This window comes from Eptatretus burgeri, chromosome 16 (assembly GCF_056783735.1).
Source record: "Eptatretus burgeri isolate ZD-2024b chromosome 16, Ebu_testis_v1, whole genome shotgun sequence".
Classification (NCBI taxonomy): Eukaryota; Metazoa; Chordata; class Myxini; order Myxiniformes; family Myxinidae; genus Eptatretus; species Eptatretus burgeri.
The window spans coordinates 45,860,261-45,871,502 of NC_140976.1; the positions used below are offsets into that span (position 1 = coordinate 45,860,261).

General features: G+C 46.9%; 1 long non-coding RNA gene across 2 annotated transcripts in view; it reads left to right on the forward strand.

The window, feature by feature from the left end:
- Positions 1-8,412, forward strand: part of LOC147011012 (uncharacterized) — a 56,035-nt gene extending 47,623 nt beyond the window's left edge. For both annotated transcript variants that reach the window (XR_015052375.1, XR_015052374.1), the window contains 2 exons: positions 4,745-7,069; positions 7,507-8,412. This is a non-coding gene — a long non-coding RNA (uncharacterized LOC147011012). The remainder of the gene's footprint in view (positions 1-4,744; positions 7,070-7,506) is intronic.
- Positions 8,413-11,242: the final 2,830 nt, after the last annotated feature.

Consider the following 11,242-nt stretch of genomic DNA (forward strand, 5'->3'; position numbering starts at 1 on the left):
TGCGCATGGAAAAAAAAAAAAAAAAAAAGCAAGCCTCACTTTCGGGTGTACAGGATTCCTGGGCAAGGGGTGAAAGACCCCCTTACCCGGGGCACAGGATGGAAACTAGTTAGGGGGAAGGGTTAGCTTAGCTAGACCGACTTCATGGGGCAGGGGTAAGTCCTCATGGAGTCCGTGGAATGGATTAGTTAGAGGGATTGTAGCCAGATTTAGGTTGGGAAATAAAATGATTGATTTGGAGACAGAGACAGACTTTGGATGTGTAGAGTTGACGTAGTTTAGCTACGTAGTGTTAAATGGAACGTGCTATAGTTTAAGGGACGACGTGGGAGCACGAGTTAGTTAGGGGATGTAGTTAGGAGGATGGCAGAGTTCAGTGGTGTGTGTGTTGAAGAGTTGTTGGTGAGTGAATTGGAAGCGTGTACATGTTGAGTGAGGTGGAAGCATGTGCTTGGTGAGTGAGTGAGGCCAGCGGGTCTGTGTGTATGGAGCGAATGGGGAATGCATGGTGCGATGAGTGATTGGGGGGAGGAGTGACTCCCGCCCAAGGGACCCCGGGGTCAGTGTAGAGTGAGTTAGCTGGGTTAGTCAAATTGAAAAATGGAGGTCGTTTTGCTGTTGGTGGGAAAGTAGGCTCGAGACCCATTTGGAGGGGTGCAGGAGCCCTGTTGACGGGCTTGGGAGCGTGGCTGCGAAAGGTGAGTATCGCTGAGTGGGTACCCCGGGCACCAGGCTAGTCGGCCGCGGTAGGCCAAGGGCCCATGGGGGCCGGGATAGAGTAGTGGGCACGGGTGCGCCTGCTTGGTGCGGGGGCCCGGGGCGCCATTAGCCGCGTGGGCAGTGCAGTGGGCACGGGTGACCCTCGGAAAGGGGCCCGGGAGGCCGGCCTGCCACGTGTGCGTTTCAGGGGAGGTGCCATGGGGGGCACTCCCCGGTGTTAGGGAGCTGGTAGGCTCGGAGGCAGTGTAGTGCCCGGGGGTGCCATAGCGGGAGAATCGGCAGAGGGTCGTGCCTGCCAAAGTGAGCCACGTGTCCCAGCCAGGAGACCGTGTGAGGGCACGGAGAGAAAATTGGGGGGCGAGGCCCGAAATTGTAAGGACACCAACACAGGCGACGGGAATCTGGGTTGTTAGAACCAATAGTTTAAGCGAGAGGCGCTTGTTGAAAGCCCCGGGGTAGTTTAACAGTTAAATGGTTAGGATAGATTAGGAGATGTACCCCTCCGCACCATCCATCCCCTCGCTGTCGTTGTGGGCCGCTGGACCCACTTGGTGTTAAGATCGCCGAACTCTGGAGAGGCCATTCTGAGGCTTCGTTGGGCCTCGACACAGGACGTTAGCTCTCCCTTATTCCCCTCCGGGAAGGGAACGTAGGGGTTGGGAGTAGGCTAGGTGACAGAATAGGTTAGCCGAACAAGGACGATAAAGGGGGTTAGGGGACGATTTATAGAGGGGAAGTAAACATAAAAATAAAATAAGTTGGGGCTAAATTGGAGTTTGACAAATTAAGGGAGTGGGTATGTACAGTGACAGGCAAAGGCGATAGGTTGGGAGGGAGACAGGTAGGTAGGTCCGAGCCCGCCTTCCGAGTGGCCAGCACCACCGCACTCCCTCCACCAACCTCCACTGAACGGCAAAGGCTGGCCACTTCATCGGCTGGCCGTGTTTTACTTCAAGGCGGAGGCCGCCCAACTTCATCGGCAGCTGTGTGCTACAAGGCCTGTGCCGGCCAGTTCATCTGCTGGCTGTTTTTCTTCGAGGCCTGTGCCGGCCAGTTCATCTGCTGGCTGTTTTTCTTCGAGGCCTGTGCCGGCCAGTTCATCTGCCGGCTGTGTTTGCCTGCAGCGGCCTTCTTCTGCGGGCTGTGTTTGCCTGCTCACCTTTGCCATGCCATGCCCACTGCCCATGTTCACCAGCCCCGTTCAATTTTTGCTTTGCCCCCCCCTGTTCATTTCCATGTGCGCCAGGATCCGCAAGGCAACAGTTTGCAAGCTGCGAGAACTGCCCTGTTGGCAGCTACAACACGGGCCTGCAGTGGCGGCCCGTGCACCGTGTTTGTGTCCATGCATCCATTCGTTGTGCTCATTGCGTGTGCCACTTGAGCTGGCACGGAGACTGCGTTGTGCAGCCCATGCACCGTTGTGGTTCACTGCATTCAGTTCAAACCGTTCATGCATCCATTCGTTGTGCTCATTGCGTGTGCCACTTGAGCTGGCACGGAGACTACGTTTGTGCAGCCCATGCACCGTTGTGGTTCAGTGCGTTCAGTTCAAAAGGGAAGGCCTTGGACTGCGTGTGAGCAGCCAGCCACGTTCCCTGTCACCTGCATTGTTTGAGCCAGAGACTGCATGTGGGCAGCCTGGCTCCCTGCGAACTGCTTTCTTTTTGCAGAGTTAAGTGATCCTGGGCCATGGTTTAGTGTAAGATTTGTAAGTTAAGGTTAAGATGTACTGTAAATATGAGTGCGCCCCCGGCATGTCTGTCTAGCGCCGGCAATTTTATTTAAGTCGTCCGTGTGAGTGAGTTTGTTTAGATAGTTACGCAGCCCTCAGGTTATTTATTTTGGGGACACGAATACCATGAATGTCGCACTCAGGGATCCGTAGGTAAAGTGTACTAGGGGAAAACTACACATGATGGCACACGAAAATTTGACGACTCGGGACGAGTCTGTAAAAAGGGAAGGGGGTAGTGTTGTGGTTACCAGATTCGCAAACCACCATTCAGGTCCCTTAGGTGAGGTATCTCGGTAAGTGCATGTGTAGTTAGGCCCAAACCCGTTGTCTAGTGGGAATACATGTCATTTATACGTGCTGCGACTCTTCAGGATAGCCGTTTTTCTTTTACTATCTTTATTTTGGACCAATCGCCACCATCACAACCACAACAACAACCACCAACCACAACGCCGCTTCACCACAACCGCCATGACCTTTACCGTCACAACTCGCCACCATCGCATCACCGTCATCTCGCGCCACTCATGGGCACCGATGCTGGACTCATGCAGAACGCGCGTCGAACAGCGTGTACAAAATCACGGATTTTCTGCTTCAAAAACGGATCCAAAACGACACACGCCCACTTTTTGCCGTCCAATCGGTGAGCGAGGGGCGAATTGGCCCCGCCCCCAGGGCGATCGATATATGCAAATTTGTGGATCAAAAAGCCTTCACGCCCACTTTTTGTCGGGCCAATGGGGAGCGAGTTGAAAGGTCAAAGGGAGGGGGTCAAAGGCGAAGTTACGGGGGGGATAAAAGGACGGTGTTCGTCAGTAAAAGGGTAGTAAGAAGTCGGAACGAGGAAGAAGGGGGTAGTAAGAAGTCGGAACGAGGAAGAAGGGGGTAGTAAGAAGTCGGAACGAGGAAGAAGGGAGTCGTAAAGGTCGGAACGAGGCGAAGGAGAGTCGGAACGGAGGGGACGAGCTGTGGAGAGGCGGCGAGTCGGACGAAGGGTGCTCGCGTCGTGCAAGGAGCTGCGCGCCCGAGGGAGGCCGGCAGCGCGACCTGGCCGAGGTGGAGACGCTCGTCGCAGATAATAAAGATCCTCTATACCCCGAGCATCAGCAACCCCCTCCTGTTCCCCCCGCGCTGAGATAGTGCGACCAAGGGGGCCCCGTTCCCACCCCCCTGCCAGGCACTGTCCACGAGGCCCGCGGGTTGCGGGGCCATCGCCGCTCCGCGTCTCATCACCAGACGGGTAGGCCCGACCAGGTCTCGGCCCCAGGCCTACCCCATTCTTGAGGGTATTTCTTTTCCTTGGTTTTGGGTATGTGTTGTCGGCGCCGTCTGTGAAGTAGAATTGTATAAGTGTTGCCGTGTGCTCGGTAGTCGGAATTAGCTCTGCACTGTGTTTTCACTTTTATGTTTGCTTTTTATGTAAATGGAATTGTGTTTTCTTTTTTTTGTGTGCATTTGGTGGAATTGTATTTGTGTGCTTCCCGTGTGCCGAGAATAAACGTGCTTTATTGTTGAACTGTTCTCCCGCTTCGCTTCGTCTTTTTCTCCATTGAATCCCCATCTTGCTTCACGTAAAGGGTTGGTAGTGGGCTGAATACGCCCGATAATTAATCGAACCGTCGAGGTCGACGATAACACCGCTCGGTTATTCTGATAGTACGGAACGGGTCGCTTAAGTGGCCCGTGTCCGAAGTCGACCTGCGGCGAGGTGCGATCGCCCGGTCTACCCTCCGCGTGGGTACTTAGGTAGTTCGAATTTGGCGAGCAACCCTATCCCACGCGGGGGCTGATTGGCTCGATCGCGGTGAGACCGAAAGGTCCACCCGTGACTGGTTCCCGGCGTTAGTCCGAGAGGGTCACGACTGGATTGTCCGTCCGGTGGGCGACGTGCCGCGATTCGAGTTACGTGGCCGTCGCACGCCGGCGGGCGCGAAAACCGCAACAGTATTTTGCAGACGAAAATGATTACAAGCAGCCAACGAAATCTATCAAACCTCCAAGGGTCGTCGAGACTGCTCCACAAAAATCATTACCTACCATATTCCCACTGTCTTCAGCCAATAATGGCATGTCAGTCGAGTCAGAAATGGTTAAGCAGTTAAAACACTGAAAAAGAAACTGCTGCACGTTCAACGAACATTAAAATGTGACCGAATTAACTTCATGGAATAATTTGGATCAGGACAATCATCAATTGTTTCTGGTTATACTTGCAGTTCATATTTGCGTGAAAGAAAATAAACTTTTTGCAACAATGCAACTTCCATGTGTGCCTGTGTACAACAGCCGAGGCAACTTGTAGTGGCCAGAACACGAACTTCACCGACGGAGGAACAAATTTGTTAAGTCCAGGCAGTGTCACAACTTTTGATTCCATACAGAGCAGCCTTTCACACAATTCAGGTTTGTGTATGTTCGAGGAGTTCAAGGTGTGTGCACGTGCATTTTACTTTTTATTTAATTATTTTTTTCCTGTAACTTGGATTGGGACATCAAAATAATGTTGTTTTTTTCTATGATTGTTTTTTTTTTTACCAGTTTGGGTTTCATGTGATTCATTTTGTATGTTTGAGTGTTTACCTGTAGAAAAGGATTATCATACTCTTGCATAAAAATGTACAGTATATTGAAGGTTCAATTTCTTGCTCAAGGTTGACGCACAACTTCATATATTGTAAGTATATAACGTGCAATAACAAAGTACAGAACTTAGATACGTTTTGGTACAACACATTGCTTTTCTCTTTTTTTGACACAGAATGATTTTCTTTTTTCATAGACAAGGACAAGAGAATGTTCACTACACTGTAAGAACTAAAACAACACATGAAACAACACACTGTAATGCTCCAAACCATACGTGAGTGACAGCAGCCGCATGATGTTGAACGCTCCATCACACAAAAGTTCAATTTCCCCTTGAAAACGATGGAGGAACTTCAAATGGCAGAGGAGTTCTTAACAGACGAGGCAACTGAAAAAGGCACTTGTACACTTCAAACTGTTTGTTTTACATTTGTTGTATAATTATTTTTACGTTAAGGGTTATTCTCCTCTCGATCTGGAGCCACCTTTCTCTTTTTAACTAATTGTTTGTCAGTGTTTGCAGATGTAATAATTTTGGTGAAAAGAAACACCGTTTGTTGCATATCGGAGTTTTGGATGTCTGTGTAAACAGTTGGTTTTTGACGGATGTATATTCACATTTTGAATATCCTTGGAGGTAACACATCTTCATCGTCTTTCAATTGGAAGGGGTGAGGAAGCAAGTCAGCATTCTCCAAACCTGCATTAACAAGAGCCATCAAAGGGACAAGATTGTTGCTGTTCTTAGCATTAGTTTTTTTTCTTTTTTTTTGCCTATAAGCTTGTCAAATTAAAATGCTTCATATTTTCACAACTTTATACCAATAACCTTGAAGAGAAAATCTTAAATGATACGAAGGTAAAAGTCAAATAGTCACGCAAACAAACTCTGAAACTTTTCTCCTTTTCTTAAGTATAATATCCTACGGCGCGCAACATCGCTGGACACCTTTGGTGCCCAGTGTGACGAGACCACACTTCACATGACACCTGCAGACAGAGTGGAATATGAGGGGAGGGGAGAGGAAGGGGGTGTTACACAATATATTGTATTCATTCAGCTTCTCAAAGTAGTACAGGTGCCAAGGCCGTGATTATTGTTGATTGAGCCCTTTCTGATGTCCCTTCAGACATTGATGCTGATTATGAAGATTGATTTTATTTGAATGTAGAGTTAAAAAATTTTTTCTTTGAATGATTGTTGGATTTTGTTCTTTGAATGTTCTTTGTTAAATTGTCCCATTAAATTAAAATTGATTTTTAAGAATTTTCCTTATATTTAAATAAAGTTTGTTACTCTGGATTCTCATCCACTTGCCGTTATTCAAATCCACATCTGTAGAGCTAATCATCTGACACCCGGCATGCACATTTGTTATCGTGAGAGCGAGAACGCCGAGAATGCGAGTTGATTGTGACATCAACAACAATGCGGCAGTGTTTATTTTGGATTAAAATCATGACTGAGGTGTACTCTTCTGGTTTCTTTCCCCCATACTGCATCACGTTGGAACTTTTTGCAAGCATCTTGTTTCCCCTCCAATCCTAACTTGTTTAGCTGCTTTGGAATCACCTCCTCCAACGATGAATGATGTTGCAGCAAACCAAGAAGCAATGACTCATCATCGTCCTTCTCACGTGCAACAAGAGCCTGCGGCTGATCATTTGTCCCAGGAGATATGGCCATCCTCAATTGAGGATTGGGAAGTATTAGGCAAACATGTCATAACAATAGTATGTGCAGATGGAACATGTGAGAAAGTATGAAATCACTTGTGTTCGTCAATTCTCTTTTCATTTTGTTTCTTAACTTGAATGATAAACTGTCTTCTATCCTTTCAGTCTGCATACAGAAGTCTGTTGACCATTCCCAGGTTTGTTGGAGATTTCCTTGTGGCATTTGAAGTATGGCAGGAATTATCTCTCCACACATACCCCCAACTGGTTGTTTGTGCAGAGACCCACGTATGAGGGATAAAGCTCCCAAAGAAGCTCTGCCAATGGATATGTTCATCAGTGTTTAATGTGAGTATTCATGAATTTGAATTTCGTATTTACAATTTTCCCATATCATTGTGTTTCTCTGTCGCCCACTCTTCATATTTTATTCGTTTCATGTGCCTGTAATTAAAATTCCTGCAATTGACTTGAATAAAGAAGGAAATTTCTTTGCAACTTTGTTAGGTACAGGGATATTTTTGAACAGTGCATCACTGTGTTTTACGTGTACCTCGTATGTTTGGTCAGCAGGTGCTGAATGTGTGCGGTTTTGTGCGATGGTCATTGACGTGTGTGTGTGTGTGTGTGTGTGTGTGTGTGTGTGTGTGTGTGTGTGTGTGTGTGTGTGTGTGTGTGTGTGTGTGTGTGTGTGTGTGTGTGTGTGTGTGTGTGTGTGTGTGTGTGTGTGTGTGTGTGTGTGTGTGTGTGTGTGAGACCTTTGTTCCTATTTTGTCCTTCCACAGATACATTGACCCTGCAGTGGTTTGGGAGTAAGATGGAAATGTAACAATGTTTCAGGACATGTTGTGTCATTTTAATACGTTGTTTTTCTTCATGATTTTGCTGCTTGTTATGTTAAATTTTTGAAGATTTGTTTGTTTTTTTATTTTGAATAAAAAAATTGAAAATTGTTCTTTGAAGCTGTGTGGCCAAGTGCACTACTTTGGTTAGGGTAATACTGTTACGAATCTGGAAGTCATTTGCACACAGACAGCAGCCCTTGCAGTTCAGTTATTTCGATAAGTATGTGTTTATAGTTAGAATCTATCCCCTATGTCTAATGGGAATTTCGTGTGTGCGCTGTGAGTTATTTTATAGTCAGGTTTTATACATCCACTACAACAACAACAACGGCACGTCCCTCACTCAACACGGTCGCCATTGCCCACGTGTTTTTGGCTGAAGGCGTGGGCAGACCCTCCATCACCTCAGATCGAGGCTCCGCTCTGAGGAAGGGCATGGGACGTTTCCTCCAGCCAATGAGCGAAGGGCGAGCATCGCACGCGCGCCCCAGCCAATGGGAGGCCAGCGTGCCGAAAGCTACTATGGAGCCTCTTCGGGGGGCGGGCTTCCGAGACGCCTCGACACACCCCCCGTTACCCCTCGTCCAATCCAGAGGCGAGTACCTCAGAGCGTTTCCCTCAACCCGCGGGGCAGGAGAAGGATAAGAGGAGGTGGTGAGCCATCGAGAAAAAAAGGTTTTCCCCATCGTTGAGAAAGAGGAGAAAGAGAGGAAGCCTCGTCTTGCCTGCTGGTTTCTCGTCTGGTCCGTTCCTGTGCTGGCTGGCGTCCGTGGCGTCATTCCTGATCCCTGGTGTTTGGTGCTGCGTTGTTGGCGGCGGGTTCGAGTCCCGCCACCGGACAAGCTCGACCAGACCGCACGAGGTGGACAGGTGCAAGAATAGGCCCCTGTCCTCAGCTTGCCTTCCCTCTCGAGCCGAAGGGCTGAAATAGACCATTGAGGTCCATTTCTTTTTGGGTGTGTGTGTGTGTGTGTGTGTGTGTGTGTGTGTGTGTGTCTGTGTGTGTGTGGGTGTGTGTGTGTGTGTGTGTGTGTGTGTGTGTGTGTGTGTCTGTGTCCGTGGGTCCTGTCTTTAAGTAGGATTGACTAAGTCTTGTTCATTGTACATTGTTTGCATTACTTTTATTCGGTTGTAACTCTGCTCTGTCTCCCCTCCCCGATTATTGTTTGTAAATAAACCTCCGTGTTGAATGTTCCAGCTCGTTTTCCATGTTTTCTTTCATTGGCCTAGCATGGTTTGGGCTTGAGAAATAGTAAGGCCATTGGTGATGTGGAAGAAAATAATTATATTAATGTACTCTAAATTGTAATCGTTGCTGGTGTTTTATAAATTTAATTTTTATGCTATAAGCCGAATTGGCTGTCAGTGATGCTTCCCTTTAGCCAAGAGTCTTTTGCCCTAAATGTTGATAAAAGGAATGTCTTGCGATGGAACAAAGTGACCTTTCTGATAACACCAACTTTGTTATGATTACATCATTTGCTTTTCACCTAGAAGACATGTATTGCATTTTGGAGTTCTTTGGCTAATGTTTAGCAGCCCCCTCCACTCTCCCATGAAAGCATATAAAAACCAGAAATTTTAACCTTGTATTAGTGCAAGTACGTGAGGATGTATACCATCTCAGTGGGTTGTACTCCTTGGGACTGGCCAAGTACCAAGTATGATAAAACTCTCTGATGTAATGTACTTTCAAGTTGTGGCAAGTGAATTGATGGGTGTCTGTCATTTGAATAACAGGATTTGTATCGAGTCGGTTAAACGGTTGATTAAAAGTAAAATACAGGACCAAATAAAACGTTAGGCAATAACTTCCACAACAAATGGGGGCTCGTCCGGGATGTACTAACTCCCTGCAGACAGTCCATGGTCTGGAGGGACGGCAATCGCTTGAGCATGGTAAGTGGAGAGCGTTCACCCTTTTCCCTCTGACGGCGTGACTGTTCTTAACGGGTAATGTACATCGAACAAAGGAAAGTACATGTCAGAGAATTTTATTGATAGAAAGAAGAGGATCCTACGGAGAGAGTCCGTTTTAAAGCAAACGATAAGTACTATAGTTGTTTTAGAAAAGTGCTGGAGGAGAAGAGGAGTCATATAGATGGCCAGATAGCATAGCTCCGATGGCGCAGCCGCTCGGGGACGAAGAAGCAGGCGCAGAGGGAGATGATGGCACAGTGCAAGAAGAGGCTCGACGAGGAGCCAGAGGAGTAATTAAGTTCCTCTTGGTGATAAGGTTGGAGTGCAGAAGAAAATAGAGGCACTGCTAGGTGCGTTTCCATTTGTTGCAGGGTAAATGGGCGATGTAAACGAGCAAGGTAAATGGCTAAGTGGGAAACGAATAAGTGTTATGAATATTCGTTGAGTTACCTGTTTGTATTTCTGGTTTGTTGTATTGTATTGTGTGGAGGTGTTACGGATTTGTAAATGCAATGATTTGCACGAAACCTTTTGCAGGGTGCAGGAGACGATTGACCGGCTGGGAGCATGGCTGGTGATTTACATTGAGATGCATGTGTTACTGAGTGAGTGGAGAAATGGAACTTGTGCGAGTCCAATAGATTTCACAGCAATGAAACGTGCTCCATTGGGATTTGGCTTTGAAAACTTGTGGGAATGCATGTGTGACGGGAAAATGGAAATAGAGATTGGTCGTCATCGGAAATGTGAAGACTCTGGAAAGGTGCAGTGCACGCACCGAATCCAGAAGAAAACGATGGTGACCGATTGTGCATGTGCTAATTAACAGTGCGGGGCAGATGTCGTTTGTGTGTTAGTTTTTTTTACCGGATTGAGTGTGTGTGTGTGTGTGTGTGTGCGTGCGTGCGTGCGTGCGTGCGTGTGTGTGTGTGTGTGTGTGTGTGTGTGTGTGTGTGTGTGTGTGTGTGTGTGTGTGTGTGTGTGTGTGAATTCAATCTTGGTGAAAATCTGAATTGAAAATGATATTTTAACACCAAAACAAACTTCAGGCAGAGAGTTAAAGCAGGCTGGCTGTTCGTGGTTTGGTGCTTATAAAAAACCCAAGGTCACGACTCTCCTTGAAATGGCTTTCTCAATGTTTCATAAACTTTGTATGCCGTTTTGGCTTTGAACACTGTACGTTGCATACATAATAAATGGATGGTCTCCTCGGAGCATCATTTGAATACCTGTTATAATAATAATAATAATAATAATAATAATAATAATAATAAAAATGATGATGCATGCATGATAGTCTTGGGGTTAACATGTCAAGTCTCAGGGCCACTTTGGCTTGTGGCATTTTTGGCTTAGTGTTGATAACGCGAGGGTCGCGAGCTGCACTGTGCGGGCCGGCCCTCTCCACTGAATCTGTTTAAAGTGGAGTCCATTTAGGGAAAAAAGTGTTAAAGTTTTATTTAAAAGCCATAGGGATTTTTGATAAATTGAAATAACAATTGTGAATGTGGAATACATTCGGAAGGTGAAGTTCACTTGGGAGGTGAGCTCTCGCTGGCATTGTGAGGATTTGTAATTACTCAACCCGGCAGGTTTGAGTGCTGGGCAAGCTGTTAGGATGTGTCAGAAATGTTTCCAAGATTTTGATTTGAGTTGTAACCATTGTACTTAAAAGATGTGAACTAAATGTAGAAACGTGATTTGGAATGATTTTTTAAAATGATTTGATGATGTTTAGCACGTAGGGCGATTCACA